Here is an 18,430-nt window from a genome sequence, read left to right on the forward strand (position 1 = left end):
ACTTCACTCAACTGATATCCTCAACAACCAGACCATCCAAAGACTTCCTCTCTGGAAGTATCCTAGACTGGATTCTAGTTTCACATCCCCACTACATAAGCAATACTGGCACCTTTCCTGACCCACTAAGTAACCACCTTCCCACTTTCGCTCATCGCATCCCCCCCCCCCACAGCTAACCTATACCTATACCTCTACTCAGTACCTAAAGAACTTTAGCCCCAATGAATTATGAAAAACACTACAAAGCACAAACTGGAACCCACTAAAAACACTACCCTTAGACAACGCTGTTACCTACTGTAATACAACTTTCTTAAATTTGCTTGACTCCTTTGCACCCTAGAAAAAAATGCACAAAAAGCAATCCTGTACCATGGCTAACTGAAAACACCCTACTCTGCATGACGCTCCATGATAAAGCTTGGAAACACTACCATAAAACCAAAACCACATCTACCCTTACTGAATACAAAACACTCTGTAACAAAGTAAAGAAACTTATAACCTCAGATTGCAAAACCTATTTTTCCGCACTCCAAACCAATCATAACTCTAATCCTAAAAAATTCTGGAATGGAATCTCCTCTCTCCTCAACACAGGTAAAAAAGAGAACCCCTGCCCTGACCCAAATGCCTCCCATTCGGAACTAGCTTCCCGATTTAACTCTTTCTTTATAGACTCCATAGCCAAACTATCATCATCCTTCTCTAATAACCCAGCTTCCCCACATCCACCCCCACACATTGCTCTCACCTCTGTCAACTCCAGCTCCCAACTTCCTCCATTTTCCATGAACCCCATTCCTGTCTCTACTATAAAAAAACTACTTCTAAAACTGAAGCCTTGTCCTAATGCCCTGGATGACATACCCTCCTACTTCCTAAAAATAGCAACAGAAGCTACTGCCCTCCCAATCTGCATACTAATAAATCGATTAAGTTCTGAATGTCATGTCCCCCAACTCTGGATAAAAGCCTTCATTATCCCACTTCATAAAGGGGGCAACAGTAATAACATCTCTAACTTCCAACCTATTGCTATCCTAGCCCCTATTTCTAAACTTCTCGAAAAATGTATTCACCTGCAGCGTCTTCCTTATCTCTAAAAATAACCTTCTTACTTGTACCCAGCATGGTTTCTGACCCGGCCATAGCACCACCACTGCTCTACTCTCCTTCCTTGAAACTGTCAACTAGGCCCGAGACTCTGGTCACATTGTGTCCACCCTGCTCTTAGACCTTTCTAAGGCCTTTGACACCATCTCTCACAACCTGCTCCTTACTAAACTCTCCAGACTAAACCTTTTCCACTCAACTATCAACTGGTTTACCAGTTACCTAACTAAAAGACAACAAGTAGTCAAGTGGAATAAAATAATTTCACCTTTCTTTTCTACTTCCACAGGTGTGCCCCAAGGTTCTATTCTAGGACCCCTCCTTTTCAACATTTTCATAAACGACTTCTATCTTGCCATCCCTAATGCTAAACTCATCCAATACGCTGAATACTCTACAATTATCTGCTCTGCCACTTCAGCCTATTCATTAGCAAAATTAACTCAGGATGACTTCTCGTCTACTGAACAATGGATGCTTGACAATCACCTGGCACTCAATGCATCCAAGACTAAATTAATGATATTCACCCCTTCTAAAACCACCATTCTAGATAAAGACTCTTTCTCGATCACGGGCCAAAATAACACACTTCTCGAAATAGTCCCCACTGCAAAACTATTAGGAGTCCTCATTGATGACCAAGTAAAGTTTGATAACCAAATACATGTAAACATCAAAAAAAACACACAAGAAACTTGTCATTCTCTACCACCACTTCATGTCTCCTGCCACCAGGACCCCTCTTGCTACTACTTATCTCATCCCTTCCCTCTTATATGGAGCCTCTATCCTTACTAATCTTCAAATGTCCCTCAAGTCAAAACTCTCGTCCTGCTACTACAAAATTTCTAAATTAGCTACAGGCCACAGATCCTCTACCCACCACTGTAAATCCCTGCATCAACTGAACTGGCTTGAGCTACCCAATTACCACATCTATACCCAACTGATCCAAGCACACAAACTGCTTTTTAGCCCCTCTCTCTGCCCCTCTCTTACGTCTACCTTCCAAATACATCAACCAAATAGATGTCTAAGATCCAACTTTCAAAATCTTATTAAGCTACATAAACCTGTCTGCCCACCTGGCAATCATCTCCTATCCTTCTCCGTAGCACACCACTGGAACTCACTTCCACCACACATCCGTACCACTTTCAAACTCTCTGCTTTCAAAACTTTACTCCACTCCCATCTAAACTCACAGTGGGAATGCTCCTGCTCCCATCCTACATAGCGTTCCCAACCACAGTAACTCTGCACAAGCTAATATATCTGCTAAAGAGCCATCTACTGTCTCATAACTCCTAACAATATCTATTGGAAAAATCACATTTTATAAGAAATGTAATTTGTATTGTTATTGCATCCTGTTACTCTGTAACTTCTTGCATTTCTACGTATATTATATTTGTCTTATTGCTGTGTGTGTTTTGTACTTCTCTGGAGCTTTTCTCCCAAGGACACCATTGAAAATGGGCTCCACGTGGCCCAATGGACCATCCTGGTAAACAAACTGAAAATAAATAAAAAATAAATAAATGCAGAAAGCTACCTTTTGGTCTATTCAACTTCTTATACCAAAAGTAAAAGAGGGAAAATAATTAATCTTCTTATTAAAGAAAGGCTTGAAAAATATTTAGGGTAGGGTCATAGCTGCATGATTAAGTCGAAAGGTCAGTTTTGACATCTAGTAACTACTGGTTTAGAATTTGTACTACCTTTCTATTTCTGTGCGAGTCTTCTCTGGGTATTCCACTTTCATCATACCCTGTAAAGCCAGAGTTGTTTTCATCTCCATTACAGGAGTTTTGAACCTGTGTCACAGATGAACCAGGTTTGCCTAACAACCCTGGGGCTGGAGAAGTCATCTAAGGAGAAATGGCTATGATTGACTGGTGCATCAATGCCCATCCTTCAGAGAAGGCATTGACAGAGGTCTGCCAATGTGGTGCATCTGTGCAAATATCTGGAAGTGCATTTCCTGCAATTGTGGCTCATATGGAATGAGTCCAACAAGAAATGCGCAGCATTCTGTCTGGGGGCTTTGAGTAAAGTGAATCCCACAGCTCTACAAGGGTTAGAATAGCATGTCTTACATTGTGCTTTCTAGTCTGCAGGAGCAGTGTCAGATGCATCCAGAAAATCTATTAAGACCCACTAAAGGATATTCACACTCCTTAGCTCTGGCTATGTACACTCTGACTGGTGACCAGCAAAGGATGGGGCATGACCTGGTCAAGTGAGTCCTGAATTACTTAGAAGGGCAGTTTTTGTAAAATAAATTTAGTTTATAATTTTTGGTGTGAACTGTTAACAAGTTCTGCTGTGAAACATCTTCCATAAAATCTCCACTTCCTCACTCACCCCCTACTATCTCACCCCTTTAACATCAATTGGACACAAGCCCCACAGCCCTTTACCATGCCTACATCTGACCACATTCCTGATTACCACCTTTCTATTTCAATACAATAAAACCAAAAGACATCACAACTATACTGGAAAATGTACTGTCTGATGTCCCAGTAAGTTCAGATGACCTCCAGTCTTTTTTATCACATTATGCCAAGACCACATCCTTCATCTCAGACTTCTCTTCAACCTCTGCTTCACCAAAGGGACCATGCACCCCAATGGAAAATGCCAACAGTCAAATGCCTACCTGAGTGCTCCAAACTCTCCGCCACAATAACTTTAGACCCACCTCAGTCCCACTCACCCTCTGAAAAATACTACAAAAAATTAATTTCTACAGACCATCTACAAAATATATTTCAGTAAATTATATTTTATTGCCTCTTCAGCATGGGTTCCAGACAAGGAGAACAATTAATGCCCTGTATACCCTCACCAATGGAATTCAACAGAGCATGAATAAAAAGCTTTTCACTGACTCCCTCTCTATAGATTTTAAAAATGCATTTGATCTAGTTAAACATCCTCTATTACTAGCCTCCCTCCTTCAGGCAGCAGATAGCTGAAAGACTGCCCAGTAGTTCAAATCCTTTATGAGTGACATATTAAATATATAAATATGGTTCACTACTTCTTCCATAGCTCTATTACACACTGGAGTACCATAAGGTTCGATAGTATTTTCACTACTATCCCTTTTCATTAAAAAAAGCAAAACTGCCAGTCCATTTTCTGCAGTTCTTCATTATTCTGTATGCTAATGATACGCTCATATACAGAGCCAACACCTCCAACACTGACTGAAATGCTACGTTAACACAGGATCTCCTTTACTCCAACAAAAGAGAAGTTATGTACTCATCATAGCATTCCATCTGTGTTGTAAGTCTTCATTCATTCTTGATGAATCAGACTCAGTTACAAGGACTGGAAGTGAGTTCCATTTGTCAAGAATGAATGAAGAATGACAACATCTGATCAAAGGGATTCTGTTTGGAACCAATCCAAAATGTTCTAATTTAATGTTCTAAATTACAATAAGGCACCACATTCAATTTAAATACCTGGTTATATGGCTGAATGGATCCATTGACTTCTATTAGCACACAGAAATGATTAAAACCAAAATAAACATTCATTGGTCAAAAATATCTTACAGTGCTTCTCCCCAGCAGCAAATCAAACACATGCAAGGGAATTCTACTTTAACAACTTAAATGCATCTTACAATTATTCATTGTCTATAAACAACGTCAAAAAACATCTACAGATTTCTAATCCTTTCTTCTCTCAAGAATAGACAATTTCTAGACCTCCATTAAGCAAATCAGTTTACCAGTAAATTTAAGATCCAAGCTACTTATTGGTTCCCTGGTCTACAAACTCACAAACAAACTCATTCACTTTGTCTTTGATTAGGCCTTCTGAAGAACAACATCATACAGCCTCAGATCCCCTCCCAGTGCTGTACATCAAGGTCCACAAAACAAACTCCATACAATAGATCATGTGCTCTCAGTACTACCCACGTACACATGGCGGTCATTCACTAATGATTTAAAGTTTATTCCCACCTTTAACAAATCCTGGGTTGAGCTAGAAATGTACCTGCTCAAACCATCTCAGCACAGATGCTTCCAAAATAATAGTGTCACACAGTGACTCTTATGGGAGTGCCACTCCCTGCATTCTCCATTACTTTTTATTTTGTCAGTTGAAGTACTCCAGATTTCTTTCCACTCTCTATCCCGACACACTTTTATTTATTTATTTTATTTTACATTTGTTGACCGGGAGAGTCCAACTGGATTACAATCCATTTTCAGTGGAGGCCCGGGGAGACAAGCTCCAAGAGAACAAATTTTTACAAAAGATAGTTTTAAGGACAGACTTTTGACATACAATTTCCATAAAATAGACTTTGACATACATATTAACTAATAGATAGGCTACATTCATTCTCTATTACATTTTAGAAGATATTCCTAAATTTAGGATTCCTGTGATAGATTTACTATCAGAGTAAAAGCAGAGAGATGCAGAATAAGGCTCTGAGAGAGCAGAAGATGCTCGCTATAGTTGAGAAGGATAAATTGATTTACTATATGTCTTCGCCTGGTTTTAGTTGAGGATAACAAATTGATTTACAATATGTCTTCTCCTGGCTTTAGTTGCTTATGGAAAGCACAACATTGCTGGGGTAGTTTTCCCTAACTCCTGGAGAGATGGGATGAGCAGTAGATTAACAGTCCTAAGTGGGTACAGTACTATGATTAGTTGGCTTAACAGAGTGACTTAAGTTAGGTGAAGTGTTCTAACGAGACATTAGCTAGGGGGGATACAGGATCACAGTTGGTTATTCAAAAAGTGAGTTTTAACAAGTTTCTTGAACTGTGATGGGGATTTGTTGTCAGTTATGTGGGCAGGAAGGGAGTTCCTGGTTTTTGCTATACAGTGGCTGTAGACAGACTTACCAGCTTCATTGTTACATTTGGTTACTTTGAGGAGGTTTTGTGTGCTAGACCTCAAGGGCCTGGCGGTTGTATAGGGTTGCAAAAGATTTTGTAGGGCTGGGGTGTTTTCAGAGTTATGTATTATTTTGTGGGCTAGTTATAGTTAATTGAGTTGAAGTAGTAGTGGTAGTTCCAGCCAACTTGAACTTTTTTAGGCATTCACAGTGATGTGTTCTGATGGGAGAGGTTGTCTTATTATAACTATCAAGTTTGTTTAGGTCGGATTTATGGAGATTTGTAAGCATGGGAGAGGCATAAAGTAGGGTGGATAGTAGGCGAGTCCTTGCTATTGTAGTTTTGGAGTGGTCAATGAGGAATTTTTTATTGTGATACAGTAGGCCAAGTTTTTTATGCACTTTTTATGGTTATAGTAATATGTAGGTCAAATCTAAGGTGATTATCTATTTCAACCCCTAAGAGTTTGGTATGATTTGTGGGGGTGAGTGTGGTCTTGTTAAAGGAGGAGATGAAGAAAGAATCAGTGGGAGGTGTGGCTCTGTGGTAGCTAAAGAGTACTAGCTTTGTTTTACTTGGGTTCAGAATGAGCCTTTGGTTTGTGATCCAAGTTTCTGCTAGGAAAACCGTTCTTGTTTTAGGGAGTGAAGGATGTCCATTGATTTGGCTGCGCATATTATGGTGGTATCATCTGCATATTGCACTATTGAGTCTTTAGGAAAACTGTTTGGGAGCTGATTGGTGAAGAGGGTAAAAAGAAGTGGCCCCAGGATAGAGTCGTGGGGCAGTCCTAGGGAGACTGGTAGGGAGGGGGAGTGTTGGTTTTGCCACATAACAGCTTGTTTCCTTCTCTCTAGGTAGTTTTTGAACCATGAGATGGCAGGGGTGGTAAGGTTTAGAGTTGCTAGTGAAAGAAGGAGTTTATTGTGGTTAACCATATGAAATACTTTGGACAAGTCAAGAAAGGTGGCAGATACAAGGAATCCGTTGTTTCTGAAAGTATTGACAATGTTGGTGAATTCTGTTAGTGTGGTGGTGGTGCTATGGAAGGGTCTAAAGCGATGTTGTGTTGCTATTAGATTATTTTCTAGGAGATATTTCATTAGTTGCTTGTGTATTACCCTCTCTAAAATTTTCGATAAAGGGGGTAGTATGGCTATAGGACAGTAGTTAGAGTTTCAGGGAGGTTCTCCCTTTATGTAGAGGGATGATATGTGATAGTTTCCATAGCTTTGGTACTATACGCTCGGAGATGGATCTGTTAATTAGGATGGAGACAGGATATGATATGGCTTCTGCAGCCAGGTGGAGGTATTCAGCGGGTAATTTATCTGCAGTTAGAGATGTTGGTTTGAGCTTGCGGAGTAGTTTTTCAATAGATTTGGTTGGTTCTGGGTGAAAGCTGAACTTGGAGCAATTGTTAGTTGGGGGTGCAGGTGGATTTGCAGGGGTGGGGATGTGTCATAGGGTTGGTTGTTTGCAAGGGTTTGGATGGTTTCTGTAAAGTATTTATTAAATTGAGTGGGGATGTCTTCTTGGTTATCTATTTTTGGGGTCGGGGTAGTTGTTTTACCTGGTTTTATTCCCAGTCACCATCACCTTTACCATTCATTCTTTCTTTTCCACTCGTTCCCCTTACCTTTGAATATCACTTTCTTTTTTTCTGCCTCCTGTTCCTCCAGTACTATATAATCCTCACTTCCTCTTCCAATAATCCTTCCTTCAAATAGGATTATTCTATTCCCCTCACTTCTAAATGTTGAACCTATGTTTCCCAAGTAATACACCGATATTATCGATATTGTATATAATTGAAGCAATAGTTCTGGCGTATGTCATCTCCCGTAATATTGTTTTGTAATTACTTTTCTTTCATTCTGTCATCATGTTCCTACTAGCAATAATTCTATTTCTTTCCATTTGCTGAGCCTGAAAATTGTCTAGCTGGATCAATGCTTTGCCTGAATAGCAAGCAATGGGATAGACAGACAGGCAGACATACAGACAAGTAAACAAACAAATAAATAATTTTAGTTGATACATGTAGTGCACCTTCTGGAATGCATATGCATTTTGGATTTATGTATGTAATTATGGTGATTTGAATTTGGTCTTTGTACTGCATATAGTTACGGATCAACTCATTTAAGAAATTTACTCTACCCTTAAAATGTTGTTCCTATACATGTTGTAAAGGTAGACATTATTTTCAAGTGTTGCCAGTTTAAACCATAAAAAGGTTATTTTAGAAGAGTACTGCAATCATATAATCATGTTTTGTATTTCTCTATGCAATACACACTAGTTTAGACTGTTCCAAACATTCTTTGCCCTTTGACTCATAATGTTTCTAAGAGATATTTAGAAAAGGTCTACTCATTTGAGGACACTGATTATGCCTAGCTACACCCTTGCTGTAAGGCATATGACTGATTCCCTGATAAGAAAGAACTAGAGATGATCATAGTGCTAGATGGTGTACATGACTATCTGCTATATCTCTACCACCCAAGCTTTGCCTCTTAGGAGGAACAGAGGTGGTGAGCTCATCTCGAGGAATGAATGTACATTTGGGATCTAGCCATATGTTGGGGATGGACCCAAGCTTTGGCATAGATCGGGATAGTGGTGGACTTAAAGGTTAGAAATGGATGTGTCTCAGGGCCTTTGCCCTGTCATGGACCCACTTTAATCACACATTGCATTAGAGGATACTCAGGGGACATGAACTATGCAGTACAAGATATTGGGTATCATAGGTAGGTACTATTCTAGCTGGTAATTTACTCACCAGATTGTGTATGAAAGGTGAGCTGTTAAAGAAGCTTTAAAGGTACAGGTCAAATTCAGTTATGTGATTTGTCTGGTTAGGAATTCCACAAGGTATGTATTACATATATAAAGGTACAATCCCCATCTTGGCATGTAGAGTGGCAAGGTAAATAAGATAGGTACTAAAATTATGATAAGTACTCAAATTATGACCGTTTACCAAGTGAGATGTACATAAAATAGCACGTGTATCTGTCTGGAAAATAGCTTTGGCATAACAGTGTCGGATATAGATCAGGCTATCCCATGGCTCAGCCAGTCCACCAGCTGCAAAATTTCAGAGTAATGGATGACATGGGCTACTTCCAGAAAGAGTCCTGCAGCCATTCTTATACAGAACTGAGTTTTGTTGATATCAGAATGGCTGATATTAATCAGGGTGTGGCTGCCATAAATAAGCTGTTGAGAAAAAAATGGCTTTGGAATTGACAGCTTTAATAGTTGGAGTGAATATGGACTTTTGAAATGACACAGATTCTCCAAATGATTCCTTCTCACATCAAAGAAGATATGTTCAGTGAATAACATTGTACCTTGAAGTGGAAAGTCTAGGTGTTTGAAAGAGTTCAGTTGTTAAAGGACATAATACGTTTTGGAGGCACATTGTGGCTGTGCTAGTTCTTGCTACCACATCATTGGTTTCTGTGGCCCTAAAGAGTGGTGAGCTGTTTATGGTAATATTTGTAATTTGTGAAAAGAAGAGTGCATTGAGGCTGAGACTGTAGTGGAGGAAAAACTAGAGCACAAAAATGAACGATCCATATTTTGAACAGTGGGAAGACCAATGCAGTGCTGCCACATTTCATTTACAAAGAGGCAACAGAGGGAGGGGGCAAGTAGACAAACTTGGGGTATATCAGCAGTGATCTTTATCACAGAAAAAAGATTATGATTAACCTATAAATTATTTCCATGTTAGGTAGCTGCTGAACAAAATAGCATCATTATTTGTTTAATCAAATTTGGCCGGTTGATCAAGTAGCAAGGCATGACGTGTGGCTAGTTGATTAAGCAGCTAGCCATGAGGTGTGGCTAGTTGATTATGCAGCAGGGAATGAGGTGTGACACTTGATCAAGCAGCAAGGCATGAGGTGTGGCTGGTTGATCATGCAGCAAGGCATGAGGTGTGGCTAACAAAGGAGCAAGGCATGAGATGTGCCTAACTAACCAAGCAGCAAGGCATGAGGTCTAGTATCAAAGGAGAAGCTGAAGTCCAGGAAGAGGGTACCTTTACACTGGTCTCTACTCATCACACTCAGAATATAGTTTGAGATTTGACACACTGAAGGCTCTACCCCATGTTTAGGTCTGAATCCATACTGAGAATCAATTAATAAGTAAGTTCTGTAGAGCTGGGACTTTAAGTTGCAGATGCATGACCTTTACAAGCAGCTTGTGAAGTAAACAGTACAGAGATGAGCTGAGCGCTGTTAACTATATCCCTTTCACCCTCCCATAAGAAGAGGAATTTAATTTCCAAAATGGTGGACAGCCTATAAGCACACTGACAGTGCAGCTCCTGCATTCCTATACTATAATCTGACTTCAAACCAGCACATTGCTTTGGAAAAGTATACCAAACATCAATGGATTAAAGCAGAAATACGAGTACTTACTTGTTTCTTTATTTTTCAAAAATTCTCTCATTCTGAAGGAAAAATAATTACTTGTTTGAAACAGAGCCCTGAACTGCATGGTGTGAATTCTTCAAGACCAACAGGCCTAATAAGAGGAAAGTAAGAAGAAAAACAACTTTCATAACAAGACTTATCATTTAAAATTCTTCACTACTACTAGGAATCTAACTATACAAGATTAATGGAGAATCAGCCAGATCAGATGGAAACTAATCACAAAAACCAAACTGTCTGCAATTACTACTCCTGAGAAAGAAACCACTTCTAAAAGGCAAAATATTAACACGCAACAACAAGAAGCTGGTAAAATGTGTCAAAGATTAAAACAGGAACAACCTTTAACACTGGAGGATCCAAAAACTGCTTTACAACCTTTACAAACAGAAGTGCAGGGTTTCTCTCATGAGCTAAAAATAAATGAACTGCAACAAAAAGCACAAACCAATGACATCATAATTAAAGAATTACAGAAAGAAATGCTAGACTTGGAAGCTAGAAGCCGGAGAAATAATTTTATCATAAGAGGAATTCCAGAGAGCTTTGATAATCCACAACTTATTCCAATAATAAAAGAAATACTAAGCTCTCTTCTGACTAATAAAGATCTCCTGGATGAGATAGTGATTGAAAGAGCCCACAGAGCTATTAAGCGTACACAAACAAGTGATCTCCCAAGACAAATCTACATCAGACTGCTTACTTCAGCACATGTTCAACAGATACTATCAGCTTATAAAGTTAAAAAGAATGTTACATGGAGAGCACATAAAATTACTATTACTCAAGATCTTCCTTTAGAAATTAAATAAAATTGACAGAAACTCAGTAAATACTGCACTTCCTCATTGAAAATAAGATTTGTTTCCAAATGAAATATCCTGCAACTTTAACATTTTATTACAAAGAAGAAAAAATATCCCTGGAAACACCTGACCAGGCAAAATCCACTTTTCTGCATCTCTTCAAAGTAAATCTTGTCTGAGACAACTCTTTTCATATCTTTTGATCCAAAAACAACATTTGGAAGGATAAACAAGTGCTACAGCTCCAAAGAACTACAGGACATAAGAATATACCACTCTTATGGGAAACTTCAAGCAAATGGATCTGGAATGTGTTCTAAATAACTCTGCTTACCTGCCTGTAAAGAAAATGTTTTTGATACACTGTAATACTTAAGGTACTGTCTTTTAATAACTGCCTTCTACATTTAAAAGCTGGAAAGCTACCTAACACTGACTGCATAGAGAAATGACTTTAAAGTGCATTTACAGCTTACAAAAAAGGAGTGTTAAACTACATTTAAATAATGGGATATAACCTTTGATATAATAGTTTAAGTAGTGTAAATACTAGACATTAGTAGTTTCAGTTAAAATGTATAATCATTATTCCACTGGCATAATCATTGAGTTGCTTTTACGTGTGTCTATGAGCAAGGTACAAAAACATTTTTTCTCTTTTTTCTCCCTTGTTTGTCAAGTAGATGGCACTGGTTAATTATTAATATATGAGTTCACAATGACGTGCTTGTATAGCTTTTGCCAGTGCAGTGTTAAATGAAGTTTCCAATACATTTTAAACAACCACAGTTAGTTGTTAGCAAAAATAACGCAAATGTTGTTGAATTTTAAAGTGCTGCCTTCTCTAAATGTTTAAAATGTATAATCATTATTCTACTGGCATAACCATTGAGTTACTTTTAAATGTGTCTATGAGCAAGGTACAAAAACATTTTTCTCTTTTTTTTCACATTTGTCCAGTAGATGGCACTGGTTAATTAATATACGAGTTCACAATGATGTGCTTGTATGGCTTTTGCCAGTGCAGTGTTAAACGAAGCTTCCAATACATTTTAAAGAACCACAGTTAGTTGCTATTAGCAAGAATAATGCAAATGTTGAATTATAAAATGCTGCCCTTCTTTAAATGTTCATATATTCTACTTGTTTTTTGAAAATACTGTTTTGTAAACTCTTTAATAACTCTTGAAATGTTAAGAACTATAATATGTTGCTGTTACTACAAAACTTTTTATAAAAGCTACTTTTCTCTTTCTATCTATATAATATCTAAGGGTACAATTAACATATTTTAAGTCTGAAAATGAATATGCAGTACATAAATAACAAAAGGAGCGGGATGGGCACAGTCTGTTAGCTGATGACTGTTCGCATTTGGAACAGTATGGGTATTATTGACATCCCTCTGATAAATATTTACTCCTTGTTGCTAAAAATAATAGTTTCTTTTAATTTAACTCATGCACATTTACTAATACAGAGAGACGGGTAGTTAGGCACCTATTTAGAGTTTAGGAGTATAGAAGTCACAACATTTATTCTTAAGATAAATACACTAACAGACAAAGTTTATTACTGTATTTTTGAGTATCAACTAATGAGAAACTTCAACAATATTAATAAAAAATGATAACCATAGACTCTTGGAATGTTAAAGGGATGGTAGATAAAATGAAAAGAAATTTAATCATGCACCTCACATACCAAACTAAGGCTGATATAACTTTCTTACAAGAAACTCACTTAGATGACCAACTTTGGGTTAGGGAAAGGAAAAGAAAGTGGGTTAAAACAATAGTTGTTGTAAATTATAGTTCTTTGTCCAGGGGAGGGCCATTATAGTAAATAAATCCTTCCAAGGAGAGATTACTTCCTATGAAGCTGACTCAAAGGGAAGATGGGTATTATTTACTACTGAATATCATACTTTAAACAAACCATTACTCTTTCTTAATATATATATATTTATATATATAGCCCCTGCTCAAATCAACAGCTCTTCATTTATGAAATCTTTAATATGTTTGCCAAACACCCAAATCATCTGTTTATTGTAGATGGGGACTGGAATGCTTTACTAAATCTAGATAAGGATAGATCGCATAATAAAAACAGACAGTCACAATCTACCACTACAGCACTTGAAGAATTACAAAATACATTTGAACTAGTTGACCCTTATTGTTAAATTTCAATATGATAAAACAATATCAAGATTCATTTTCTTTTCAGCCACTCATAAAACTTGGTCCAGGATAGATGCTTTTCTAATTTCCCTTGCTTTCCTTTCTAACAAATTAAATTATGCTGCATCACCTAGAACTCTTTCAGATCATTCCAAAATTAGACTTTTAATAAACTTTCAAGCACATAAACAAAATATTTCCTGACTCAATACATGGCTGTTAAATCCTAAAATTATACAAAAACACAAAAAATTCAAAATGTCCTAGCCCAACTACAAAATGATCTTATATCCACTCAAATTCCATATGACATACAATGGGTGGCTACCAAGGCGGTCATCAGGGGTATTATTATTCAAAAATCTCCATGGCTCAAAAATAAATATAACAATCTTAAGAGTGAACTAGAGTATCAAATAAACACTGCTGAACTAGAACTTCAGGAAAAATATTCTAAAGAACTTGAGGAAAAAATAATTGATTGGCAAAAACAATTACACAAACACTATTTAAAAATATCTCCTTCTTAGAATTAAGGTCAATATATCAATATTCAGAATGGGCTCAAACACCATCAAAATTTCTAGCTAGACTAATTAACATAAAAAGTGGCCCTCCTAGGATCAAAGAAATAAAATATGAAGGACAGGTGAAATATAAAGACCAAGATACAGTGGACGCTTTTGAAGATATTTATAAGAAATTATAGAATATACCCTTATCATCTACAGACAGATTTGAGGATTTTATACATAATATACACTTTCCACAAATTACAGAAGATCAAAGGAAACTCTTAAAATCACTGTTACAATTAAAAGAGATAAAAGCTGCAATAAACAAACTAAAACTAGGCAAATCCTCTGGGCCTGATGGATAGACATCGGATTTTTATAAGTTATTCATAGAACCTATCTCCAAAGTGTTATTAAAAGTTTTCAACTATATAATACAATATGGTATAACAGACAAATACTTAAATAACTCCAAGACAGTGTTGATTCCTAAACCATATTCTGACCCAACAGATCCATCAAATTATATACCAATAGCCCTCATAAACACTGATCTTAAGATATTAGCCCATGTTATAGCAAATAGACTTAAGAATATACTCCCCTCTATTTCCCAACAACAAATGGGCTTTATGACAGACAAACAAGTGACAACACCCTCTTCTTAGATACCACTGTACGACTACTTAATAGTGATGAATGCCCCAGATATGCCCTTACAGTACATGCAACCAAAGCTTTTGATAGAGTAAACTTACACTTTCTCTTTAATATATTGCCTTTATATGGTTTTCCTCAATAATTCATTAAAATGATCCAGGTTCTGTATCAGAAAGCTTCTACCACTATACAGGTAAACAAACTTATAACTAACCCTATACTCTTATCCAATGGTACAAGACAAGGATGTCCTCTTTCACCATACCTATTTAATCTTTATTTAGAACCCCTCCTTCTGCTTATTTCACAAAAAATCTTTCATCATATTCCCAGAATCCACAATACAAATCTTATATTCTCGGCCTTTGCCGATGACGTAAATATATACTTTCAACTCCCCACTACTGATCTCTCAAAAATACTTAAAGCTATTGATGAGTTCTTGGTAGTTTCAAACTATAACTTAAATTTAAACAAGTCACACATATTTCCCCTCAATCCTATAGGTCATAAAGAATTGTACTTTCCCATGAGTGAGATCAAAATAAACTATCAGATAAAATATCTAGGAATACTATTTACTTCGGACTTCAAAGATATTATAAACAATAACCTACTAAGAACTTGGACTAGTATTCAAAACGATATTGATAGATGGAAGAACATCAGTATGTCACTACTGTCAAACGCTAGTGTTGTCAAGATGAATTTTCTACCAAGAATACTCTTTCAATTAAATGCTACTTTTTCAAATATTCCCCAAAACTTTTTTCTTGCCATGGAAAAAGCTATATCAAGATTCTTATGGTATCCCAAATCTACCAGAATTAAATATGGAAAACTTCTACTTGCCAAAGATAAGGGGGGATTGGGGTTGCCTGATTTTAAGCTTTACTTTAGTATAATTACTGTCTACAGAATAATACAAATAATAAACTATGACTCATATATAAATACTTGGACACGCCAGTGGACCAAAATCTGGTATGAACAGTTGAATTCCCTTCACTATAATATCAAATCCCTACCATTCTTGAATTTAAACCAGGCTAGCATATACACGAAGAATCTACACCCACTAAATAAAAACATGATTCTTACAACACAGAAACTATTTAAATCATTGCAATTAGCTGACGCTTTTGCCCTTATACAACCGTTACACCTAAATCCTAACCTACTAATAAATAATAAACCCGTAAATCTAACAAACTACCCCTTGATAAAAGACTACACAATATGGGATATATACCAATGGAAAGACTCTAACACGGGGCAAATGAGACTTGAACTCAAACTTCCTAAGAAATATAGTATTATCCTTAACCAACTTCACCATCTCATAAATGCTAAATTCTCACAAATACACACTGACTTACAGAACATAAATTTAGTTAAATTAATACTTGAAAATCTTGCGATTAAAGGGAAAACAATTTCTAGGACTTATAAAATTGTAATGAGTGCAAAACATCAGAATTCTTTATTATTTTCAAACTATTTCAAGAAGCTGTTATATACACAAATCATGGTAAATAATCTATATCATACCTTATCTAAATTAAATAAATTTAATCCTAACTGTTCGCCTATATATCCCCATTGTCCGGATCAAACAGCTGATATTTTACATGTCATGTGGAACTGTACTAAGATACACAACTTATGGTGTTCCTTGAGAGTAGTATTATGGGATATGAAAAATCAACCCTTACATGGCAGACAGCTATTGCACATTATCAATCAACTTCCAAAAATATTAAAACATGTCCTTATTATGATGTGTACCCTTATTAAATTCTTTATTGCAAAGAATTGGAATGTCATGTCACCAATTACATGGGAAAATTTTAGCAATCTTCCTATCAAATATATCTCATCTCACAAATTAGTTTATTCTAAAACAAAAAACAAATGCTATTACCAAAAATATTGGGGTTACTTACTAGATTATAATTCTTGACAAAATTCAACCACAAATTGACATGGAAAGCTAAACTTTTAATAAGAAATGAATGTAGTATAACCAGTTTTTCTTGCATCTTCCCCCTTCTCTTAGTATATGTGTATCTAGATATTTTCCCTAACCATACAATAAATGGTTGAATTTCTATCTTTACTTGCTATATAGACTATCCGCATTCCACTATCCCTTATGAGACCAAATGAACGTAAGAATTCTCATACTCTACTTGACAATGTAGTGACTTCTAGTGTATATATTGTGTGTGTGTGTGTGTATATATATATATATATATATATATATATATATATATATATATATATATATAGATGTATAATTTCTTAGATATGTATTTGTATTGTTTATTTGTGTTTTTGAGTTATTGTATTGTTGTTGTTTGGAAAAAAAGAAAACTGAAATAGAGATTTTGGAAAAAAAAAAAAAGGAGAGGAACTTTGCGTCTGCAGAATAATAATGCTATGTACTGCTAACAAGCTTCATCTGGTAGTCCAGTGTTTGATTCCCACAGCCGCCTTTTCCTTCCTATGGAACTCTGAACCAGTCCTTTAATGAGACAGTGCTTTCGGATCATTCCTGTAAAGACATTTATGCCTATTCAACTTATACATTTAACAAATTATTAAAATTAAAGATCCCCTTTTAGGATTGTGTTTAGATGTTTCTTGAACTATTTACTTTAGGAAAAAGATCTTTCATAAATACCTTGGATATAGTTACATTTTGAATTTGTGATTAAGGCTTACCTTTATACTTATTGCAGAGAAGCTTTTAAGCGAATGGAGTCATCTCTGATGCTGCAGAGTAATGTCCAGGGTATTTCTCTTTTCAAGATAATAGTCTTTAGTAAAGCAGAGAGTTAAGCTGTCCAGTAATGTGAACAGGAGTATAATTATCCAAAATTGAGAAGAAACACCTCAAGAAATTTGAAAGCTCCTGGTCAGTGTTAGGTATACCAATTTTACTTGTCCTGTGTATACTTTTTAAATGGTTTACCATCAATATGTTGAACGTGCCTTGTGTGCAATTTAGTTGTGCGGGAGTCGGAATGCAGAAACCCATTTGGAAGATGGTTGCAATGTCAACTCAGGAAGACCAAAGACTGTGTCAGTGCAAATCGGGAGATATACCCTTTTACCCACTGTACTGCGATCTCAGAGTTGGAATATATAAGTGGCAGGGGGTGTGTGGGGGTGCAAGCAGGCTTGCCCCCTGCAAAAAATGACTGTCAGTGCATTGTAGTATGGACACCAGAGTGCAGGAGTCGAATTCAACTTCAAATGCTTTGGTGTCTGATCTTTCATACTGTTTACTATTGTGAACATTGAACATGTAAATCACATTTTTGAGAGGTTTACGTTGTGATGTTCGATGTTTCAATAGTAAACCATGATTAGGCTGTTTATTTGCCACTCAGACCACTATGTGGTATTTACCAGTGGTTGTATCACTCTGTGTTAATCAAGATATGCACTGCTGAAAGTCCTTTGCTACATGACTGGCCCAGTTTGGTGAATCTGACAAGGCAGCAAAGTCACTAGAGATGTCACCCAGTGTGACATATGAACTTAGCTATGATTTTGGTGGAATTGGGGGTTTGAGGTAGGCATATTGAATGGCCACTGTAATTTCTGCCATTGTTTAGAATGTGGATAAGAAAAAATATCTAAAGTTTCTAATGAGGAAATTGAACTCAGAGCTCTGACTGTTAAAGCAAGACCCTTACATACAGATGGATAGTACTGTATCTTTTGTGCAGCCTACCAGCTCTCAGAAAGATGTAATTACATACATAAACTTGTTGATTT

Source organism: Protopterus annectens, chromosome 11.part0, assembly GCF_019279795.1.
Source record: "Protopterus annectens isolate FY-2018-M chromosome 11.part0, PAN1.0, whole genome shotgun sequence".
NCBI classification, from domain to species: Eukaryota; Metazoa; Chordata; order Ceratodontiformes; family Protopteridae; genus Protopterus; species Protopterus annectens.